General features: G+C 32.4%; 1 long non-coding RNA gene across 1 annotated transcript; it reads right to left on the reverse strand.

The window, feature by feature from the left end:
• Window positions 1–246: 246 nt before the first annotated feature.
• On the reverse strand, window positions 247–2,344 carry LOC110727341. The gene is made up of 4 exons (XR_002512530.1): window positions 1,772–2,344; window positions 1,297–1,346; window positions 1,107–1,203; window positions 247–1,028 (listed from the first exon to the last, which is right to left on the reverse strand). It is a non-coding gene; the product is annotated as an uncharacterized LOC110727341 (long non-coding RNA).
• Window positions 2,345–10,296: the final 7,952 nt, after the last annotated feature.

Here is a 10,296-nt window from a genome sequence, read left to right on the forward strand (position 1 = left end):
AATAAGGTAACTGTATGACATTTACACAAAGGTCATTATATACGAAAATAAGGTAACTATATATAAACTTCGGGTAATTATATAAGTCATTATAAATAAAAATAAGCTAATTAAATTCAATTTTACTACATTTTAAAAAGATCACTACATGTAAGCCTATATAGGATTCGAACCCACATCATGTGCAATGCAAGTGCACAATGCTCGACCAATTGAGCTATAGGCTTCCAGCACACAAAAACAATATACTCCATGGCTATTAACTCATATTATTGCACAAAATCAGGGGTCACTGTACATATTAATAAAAAGATAACTAGTAAAAAAAGAGTGACTAAACCACTAATGTTTCCTGGTACATTAAAACTACGGAGTAGAAAGCAAAGTAAAGGTTACTGCATAAAACGGAACTGCAGTATTAAAGCCAGCATTGAAGGACAGAGTAGAGCCTCGGAGGGACTCAGTTGCTGCGGGAGCCAAAAAATCGGTTTCCATCAATTATTGCCAAAGTATTGGCCAGTTCTTCATTGTCGACACAATGAATATAACACACAATATATACACAAACCTTCTCCAAACAAAATACAACATATTCTAGTCCGATTGACATCTACAATCCCAAAATTAAAATAAAAGAGAAGATGAGAAACTAGAAATCAAACTTTCATTCGGACCAAATTATTCACCAATCCTCGGTTTTGATATTTCCCTAGAATTTGAATACCAGGATTGATACTAACTACGCAACTACACATCCTAATGCATCAAAAGACGGCGAAAATTCCAAAGTCAAATCAAATTTTACTCCAAGTTCAGTCATAAAATTGTAAAATCTCCATAACATTTCTCCAAAACAACATTCAATGTAAACATTATGAAATTGACCTCACTAATTAAGACTTACAGCCTCGGTAACACATTGCAAGCGTGCTGAACAAGTTCGTAAAGATCAGAAACTGCAAGACCATGCCTGCTCTCATCCTTGAAGAACAATTTCAACTTCTTCAATTCGTCGAACGCCCTCATATCTTACAAAACACGATTAAAAAAATCAATAAAAATTATTTTAAAACACTAAAAATTCATGCAAATAATAAATTACTCACAAAGTTCAAAATACTTGTGAGGAGAAAGTTTAGAGGTTCGGAGCTCTGAAAGCATTTGAGCGGAGTACTTGAGAGCTTCTCTGAGATTATCGGAATCCTAAAAATTGAATTTACAACAAAAATTAAAAATGAAAATACAAAATATTTTGAATCTGATCCAGTAGAAAAAAGAAAATTGGATGAAATTTACCACAGCACGAAGCATGAAGTAGGCGTTCTGCTGCACGGCGACGATTCCTTCTGCTAGCCATTTAGAACAAGGATATTGAACAAAATCGAATAGGAAATCGCAAAATCAAACAAAATCGAACAAAATTGATGAAAAAAAGTCGAAATAATTGATGAGCAAAAGTCGCAAAATCGCACTGGAAATCGAACAAAATTGATGAACAAAACACGCAAAATCGCACAAGAAATCGAACAAAATCGCAGAAAAAAAATTTTAAAAAAAATATACAAATTAAGCTCAGAAACGCCATAAGAAGAAATTAAGTTGAATCTTAACATATTTACACTCATATGAAACTCGATTAAGCAAGAAAAAGCTCAAATAAGTGTAATTACTCCTACGAAACTCAAAAAAATCAAATCGAAAAATCAATTTGGTATTTCCAAAAACACATATAAAATACCAAATTAAACAAAAATCATAAACGAAAACTCACTTTTTTGAAGCTAATGACGAAATTGACGAAGATTGAACCAAATACCTCTATAATTTAATGATGTTCAGCGTTGATATTGAATTGGGAAGAAGAGAGAATGAAGAAGATGGAGAACGTGAGATGGATGAGAGAAAAAAATAGAGTAAAAAATAGGAGAGTGAATGGATTTTCAGAAATCAAGGAACAAATCCCACGGTCAAGAATAAACATCAAGCGGATATAATCTCATCCGTTAGATGAAAATTCAATGGTCTAGATCACCTGTTTTTAGTTTTCAGCCTTAGACTAGTTTTCAGATGATCCATTCCCTATATATATATATATAGAGAGAGAGAGTTTGGATCAGGTAAAAAACCAACCTTAAGTTAAAAACTGAAAATCTATTAAGTGTTGCTTGGATCTGATTAATGGAGGTTCTGACGACGTTCGGTGGGTTTGTGGGTGGTTTCAGTGATTTTTGGTGGGTTTGTTGGTGGTTTCGGTGATTTTCGGTGGGTTTATGGGTGGTTTCGCTGGGTTTGTGGGTGGATTCGGTATTTTTGGTAGGTGTCGGTGGTTGTGGTGGTCTGGGTTTGGGGGTTTTGGTGGTGTCGGTATTGTGGTGGTCTGGGTTTGGGGTTTCGGTGGTCTGGGTTTGGGGTTTCGGTGGTCGGGGTTTGGGGATTTCGGTGGTGGTGGTGGTCTAGGTTTGGGGGTTTGGTGGTGTTGATGGTTGTTGGTGGTTTCAGTGATTTTTGTCCCCCTCTCTCTTTGCTGGTGTTTGTGTGGCTGTTCAGATTAGAAAGCTTACACCAGATCGTTCAATTCTTTGCAGAATGTTCTCGATGTCAAGTAGGTGTTGTTTCTAATTTGAATGATTCTTTGGTTTCGTTGGATGTTTTGAGGTTTAAGGAATTTGTTTTGATTTTATTCAGGAATAATTTGGACATGAGAGAATTGGCAATTCATTTGGATGTGTTAGGATTATCCCTTTTGTGAAGAAGGGATTATAAATGTAAGTATATCTTTATTCTTTCCAGAAAAATGTTGTAAGCCTCTCTGTCTTGTCTTTCTTGTATTGCTCACTTGCATGATGAAAAAGGATTAGTTTTCTATGGTGGTTTATTGGTTAAGCTGGGAGATTTTGGTATTACGTGTAAGTATGATCCAGGAAGAAGGCTAGCCTGTGTTGGTACCGCATAAACTATGGCTTCGGATAGTTTTGACGCAATTATAATGAAAAGGTTGATATATTTGTTTGGGATGACCGTAGTACATATGGAAAAGCTGTACATATATGCTGTGTGGTTCGTTAAGCAAAATTTATGAGTTATTGGCTTTATTGTTTTTGTGTGCCGAAAGTCTATTAGCTCAATTGGTTGAGCATTGTGTACTTGTATTGTGCACATGATGTGGGTTCGAATCCTACATAGGCTTACATGTAGTGATCTTTTTAAAATGTAGTCAAAATTAATATATTAACCTGACCTCTGTATAAATGTTAAATTGATATTGTTACCTTATTTTTATATATAGTGACCTCTGGGTAAATGGTGTCAAATTGATATAATTACCCGAAGTATATATATATAGTTACCTTATTTTCGTATATAATGACTTAATATCATGGAAATGTTGTAAATGTTGTCAAAATTGATGTAGTTACCTTATTTTTACATATAGTGACCTTTATTTTTATATATAGTGACCTTTATGTAAATGGTGTCAAAAACTCAGTCGATATAGTTACCTTATTTTTGTATATAGTGACCTTAATGTAAATGTTGTAAAAATTGATATACTTACCCTTTTTTTGTATATAGTGATCTCTGTTTTAGTTTTCACCATAAGCCCTGTTTTCAGCGGAACCATATATATATATATATATATATATATATATATATATATATATATATATATATATATATATATATATATATATATATATATTTCGCCCATTTATACTACATAAATCTAAGTGCTTATCAAAATGTTTCATCTCTTTCAGTTTTCTTTCTTATTTCTCTGCTTTCTTTTCCATCCACTACTAACAATTTCGTTACAATTCCATATCTCTTCCATTCAGTTTTGCCGCCATGAAGAGAAGATTGCTTTGCTGCACTTCAAAAATGCCTCACCGTACACCCACATTCATCCGAAATGTACTATGATGTGCAAGATTATGGGTCGTCATATGCAAAGACAAAATCTTGGAAGGAGGATAGAGATTGCTGCCTGTGGGATGGTGTCACTTGTGACTCTATCTCAGGTCATTGGACTTGATCTTAGTTGTAGTCAACTTGGTGGGTCATCCACCACAATAGCACACTCTTTTACCTTTTGCATCTTCATTCCCTTAACCTTGCCTACAACAATTTTCACCCATCACTTAGTTTGTAACACCCCAATAATTCTCTCTAAAAGAAAACCTTAAAAACTTGTGATAACCTGTAAGACCTGTATAACCTGTAAGAGAATTATTGGAGTGCTACCGCCACGTGTTCAAACGTTAAGGCTAGTTTAAGAAATCAGCAACGGAAAACTAACTTGGTTTTAAAAAGAATATAAGTTTCAAAACTGGAAGTCAAAACTCAAAGTCTTACAAGTTGGAACCATAACGGCCCTTATTCAAAATCCAGTAAAATAGGAAGTAATGGAACCAACACCAAAATAAAATTCAATCTGTGTTATGAAATAAGCTAACTGGTTAACCAACTCTCCACTCAAATCCCATCACCCTGATGCAAGACAGTTTATGCAAAAACCTGTGATGAATCTGCTCCCCAATATCACAAGTGTAATAATTGGATCATTACAGGGTCATTGAAGGCGAAGGCCATGACCAAAGAAAAACACACAAAAGCACGCAATCAGCAACGCTGAGTACATACAAGTTACGAAATATAGTAAAGAGTTCTAGCATGATACTAACAAACATTCCATACACTTACAATATTATCATTGACTCGAACACATGACTCCATAGTTACTCATTACTAAGTTTTTATTTAAATAGCATTGATCAATTCATTAATTGATTGGATTAAGCAATAGACCGGGTTGTCCCCCCGTGCTCCATTCCGGAACAATAAATAAGAAAACCCTATGCCTCCTTTCGGAAGACATTAATAAACATCCAATGGCAGACGGGCGCGACTCCGTGGCCATAGCTAGTATGAGATCTCATCTAACTCATTATAGTTTTAAAAGAATTTAAAACAAGAGACTCGTAGATCAGACGGCCTCTGAAAAGTGCACGGCTAATACCCCGTGAACCCCAACCCATGTTTGTCATTACTCTAGATGTGCACAAATCCAGAGTTTTATTGCTCATCCTTCTTGCACTTTACGTGATTTACCGGTTTAAAATTTGGTGATGACTCATATGCAAACAACTCAACCAATCATACATCAATCAATCAAATCATTCAAGTTTCCAATTAAATTTTCAATTTATCAGTGACAAACAACATTTATTATTGCATCCTTTAACTACCTCGGTGTATAAACACCTTAAGTGCATAAGGCACCACAAATTCTCAACTTTGTCTTATAAGACTTTAATTCTTCCTTTACTCATTCCATTTCAATATAAACGAATAAGTAATCAAAATAATTCATTATATCTTTGCCTCTAAGCTCACTTTGAACATTATTGCATAAATACTGCTCATAAGGAAAAATCAATGCACATTCTCAAGCATGAATTAAACTAACTATCACATTCATCATCAAACAACTCATTACCAAACAATTCCAACCAATCTACAAGTTCCCTAGCATGATTCTAGGTTTTTTCAAGTCCCTAAACATGCTCCTAAAATCAAGGTTCCTCGTATTCTTGTACGTACCTTGAGTAAACAAATTGATTGGCCACCTTAAGGCTAGAAGTCACCTTCTACGAAGTCCTCTCCTAAACAAAACAACAGTAGTTCAATCAATCCCCAAGCAATATATTTTACAACAATACCAACTACTTTAAAATCCTTTAAATCATTGAAATAATGCTCTTAAATTATTCTCAATAGCCAAAGTTAATAATTAGTACTTGAACTATGAGTTTATATGCTAAAATCATAAAAGTATAGCTTATAGCATAAAATTTCAGCACTTTAAAGTAACATTATAAATCTGAAAATTTAGTTTAAAATTATAAAACAACCGCATAAACGTTTTCATTTGAAATCATCATTATATAGTACGTTAGTATGTTGAGAACTTGAAAACCCATCATAAAACCATGACTTAAAACTATTTAAAGTTAAGATTAAAATCTGAAATTTTAGTTTAATAGTAGAATATAGGACTACAACAATCTAAACTTGAAATATATAATCATAGTTTAATTAGTTTCATGAAAACTCAATTTAACCTTCGATAAAAAAAATCAAAAACCGCACGAAAACCATACTTAGAAGCTGAATTTGGCCACGAGAGAGTGGTGCTCATTACCATAGGTAGTGAGTTTTGATTAGAACATCATTTACACACGAAAAACATTATTTTTTTGCGAAAATCAGACGAGTTACAGTCAAAATGCGATTAAAACGTGATTAAGAAATTTTACGAACGGAAATTTAAAAAATTAGCTACGAAAAATTAAGAACTTGCTGTTGAATTAAAATCATCAAAGTCATAGCAAAAATCATAACAAAATTATGCTCAAATTAAATAACTTTAGCAACACGTTATTGAACCCTAAAATCATGAAAATCAACATTTATAACCCCAATTAACGCATAAATTAAATCTGAAATTTAATCCCACAATTCGAATAAAGTATAACCCATAAAGTTACAATCCTTTATAACTCATAACATAATCAAACCATGATAATTATAAATCATAAAGAAATTCGTATAAAAATAAAGCTTTAAAGTAATTTAAACAAGAAAAGAAAGGAAAATAGAAGAGGAGGGAAGTGAGGAAACCGGCTGGACAGCGGCGGCTGAGGGCAGTGGTGAGGGTCGCCGGCGGCGCTGCGGTGGTGAGTTCCGGCTGAGGCAGCAGCAGCGCAGCAAGGGAAGCAGCGAAAGTTTTTTTTTTTTTTCGTATGAGTGTCGTGAGTGGGGAATGGGGAAACAGTGAAGGAGGAGTAATAAGGGGAGAAGCAGTAGAGGAGTAATATACAAGGGTTTTGAGAATGGAAATAAGGAGTACATTTCCTTAATAAAGTGTGAATGAGGGAAATAAGGAGTCAATTACTTAATAAAAATGGAAGTATGGTTTTAAAAAAATTCTTGTTTTTATTTTTGTCAAATCTACCCAAAAGAAATTATTCATACAAGTATAGAATTATTATAAAATATTTATATATATAAAAATATAATTATTATTTATTAAGGAAAATATGGGGGGTTACATATTTCTCCAAAATTTGGCCATTTTTCAGAGTTAAAAGTTCTAAATCTCTCAGACTCTGGTTTTACTGGTGACATTCCTGTTGACTTGGACATTCTCTCCCAGCTTGTTTGCTTAGATCTCACTGCTCCTTGGATTGCGCATGAGTTTGCTTTTGGGTATGACTCTATATAGAATTTACCTTTTCTAGAACTTGAAATTTCCCATGTTGATAGAATCATAAGAAATTTTACTATTTTGAGACAACTTCACCTCAATGGGGTATTGATTAATTTAGCCCTCCCCCAAACATTAGCCAACCTTTCTTCATTTTGATGGGAACTGGTGTTGGAGCAATACTCGGGTTGATTGCTGGATGTCGTATGCTTTCAACAGGGAGACTTGCTTGGTTTTCGAAAAAAGCAGATAGGTTTGGATATGTAATGGTGCAGCGTTTCAAGAAGCATTCAAGAAGAAGGAAAAGGAGGACTTAAACCTGTTTAGCTTGTATGAATGTACTACTAAGACTAGTGTTGTGATCCATTCCATTTTGTGTCTCCTTTGTTTTCTTCGTGTTGTATTAGCTGTGAAGTTAGATAAGTTAAACCACATTTATATAATAACTGCTTTCTAATACTCCGCATCTTGTTTGGTCACACACACCCATAAAAAAATTTTGGGTTGATAACATGACACAACGTGTAATAGATCTTCAAAGAGTAAATAACTAGATAAATCTCCGAGCAAATGCTCGGAATTACAAGCTATCAAATATCAATAAATAAAGCATTTTTTATTTTCCAATGAGAAATTACATATTCTGTAAATATTAATTATATTGATATTTCACAATTATTAAATGAAGAATTTTTTAACTTTAAATGAGGAATTTCATACGGGATATTTTATAATATTAATAATATTGGTATTTCACAATTATTAATAACCATGGACATAAACAAACAAAAAATGATAAAACAATTAATATTATTCAATATTATATTTTTTACGGAGTCTTGAAAAATAAGGATTTTATAAAGGTAATACTAAAAAATTATGAAAAAATCAATAAATTCTCAATATCGAACTTTGTATGAAATACATAAGATATTTCTTTTAAGAAGAATGTATTTAATTTGGTTTATGTTTTTTAAAAAAAAAATCATCCAAGTTTCTTCAATGAATTGTTGAAAAGTTAAATAATTATAAAAAAAAATCCAATAAAAAGAAAAAAAAAAAAAAAAAAAAAAAAAGAGATTGGGAGGGAAAATGAATGGGTTTCGGGAGAAATTTTAAAGGGGTGGACATTGCGTATGCTTTAGTACATTATGATTATCATCATAATGCAATTGCGACCCGTTTCAATCTCTATGAGAACTGCACATTTGCACTAATTAATTCGAACTTAAATACAATATAGGATTAATTAATTAGTGTAACAATGCAGTTGTCATAGTGGTTGAAATTACTTGTATCTAAGGTTGCACTTTTTAACAACATATGATTGTTTATGTGCCATGTGGCACTTTCCTTAGGGTTTCATACAAATGCTTTTTTTTCTTGTTCCAACTTTTTAATTTAAAAAATAAACATTTGTAACTAATGGGTATTGAACATGCAACCTTTGACAAGAAGAGTTAGATTTAAACCACTAATCCATATTAATGTCATTGTTAAATGTTTCATTATAAATATGATAAGTTGCTATGTTTTTTAATATATATTTAAGTTCATAAGACGTTGGCAAATTTCTATATTTGAAAAGAAAGATATATATTTTTAATTCCTTTTCAGTTTTTCATTATCATGCAATTACCTACTACGCCATAACGTCAAATATTCAGTTTCTCACAAGACAATGCAAACACTTACATAAAATACAATAAAACAAATGACGAGTTTAATGAATACTAAAGCTTATTTCGATTGTAATATTAATCGTCATTGGGCATTGCTCTGGCCGAAACACATATACAATATATTATAAGGAGTTCCTTTTAAAGGAAATGTGCCATGTGACACTCAACATGCAATATACCACACGTGTGTTTAAGTAATAATACACCATGTCATCTAATTTTAGAAACTCAAATTGAAACAAGATTCGAACTCATATGTTTTGCTACTGATAATTTGATGATATCACTTATCATCTTAACCAATTATATATTATTGATGATTTAAATGTTCCCATTATCTTCAACGAGTAGACTAATGTCCTGTTAAAGTTTTGCATTGGTACTTTGATGGACAACATTCTTCCCAGCTATGGTTTTTTTTCGCACTCAAGACTCGATCTTGAGAACTCGGTTACTGAGATAGAGAACTAGCCTTATCCACTCTTGCCAACCACCCGTTGGTTTGTTACATTCAACTTTTAAATATTAAGGTTCCATTTTCATCTTTATAGTCTTTAAGTTGGCATCTTTTCATTTAATGTCGATTTTTTAGTATTGAATAATTTTTTTGTAGCATGATTTACCACCTTACAGTAATCTCCATTTTTCAATTTCTATATTATAAATATTTTTGAAAAAGATATCAATTATGATAATGAAATAATGAATAAAAATTAAATTTCAATATTAAAACGACTCGGATAACGCTCGGGTCAGAATACTAGTGAACATTTAAAATGTGAACATGCATGTCGTTTAATCTTTTTACGCAAGATAAGGGGACATCGCCTATGAATAAGTTCGTGGCATTAACATGTAAACCAGTTCACACAACTCAAAGCTTCAAGCTTTATGGAATCATCCTGCTGGCCCTAAAACTAGTAATTTTCTTCTCCCTCTTTCCATATTTATAAGATCAAAGTTTCAATCTTTGTATCCTTCTCATTGATTCTTTTGATTTGATACCCCCAAATTTACTTTTGTTGTTATTACTTTTTATTAATCAAATTTTGTTTGATGGTTCTTTGAATAATTTTGATGGGTTGAAATTGAAAGTATGATTTTGATGTAATTGGGGTTTGTCTGATTACCCTTTTTATCATATTGTTTGGTGTAATTGATGCCTTTAGAAGTTTTGCTGATGAAATTGCGCCAAAATTATATCTTGATGATGAATTTATGGTGTATATTGATATTTAATTATGTTTTCAGATGAATTGGGCAATTAGAATTAATTTCAATTAAAGTAACAGTACTTTTCAAAATACTGTATAAGTTGACCTTAACAATACTCGGTCAGGGGTTATT

Source organism: Chenopodium quinoa, unplaced genomic scaffold, assembly GCF_001683475.1.
Source record: "Chenopodium quinoa cultivar QQ74 unplaced genomic scaffold, ASM168347v1, whole genome shotgun sequence".
Classification (NCBI taxonomy): Eukaryota; Viridiplantae; Streptophyta; class Magnoliopsida; order Caryophyllales; family Amaranthaceae; genus Chenopodium; species Chenopodium quinoa.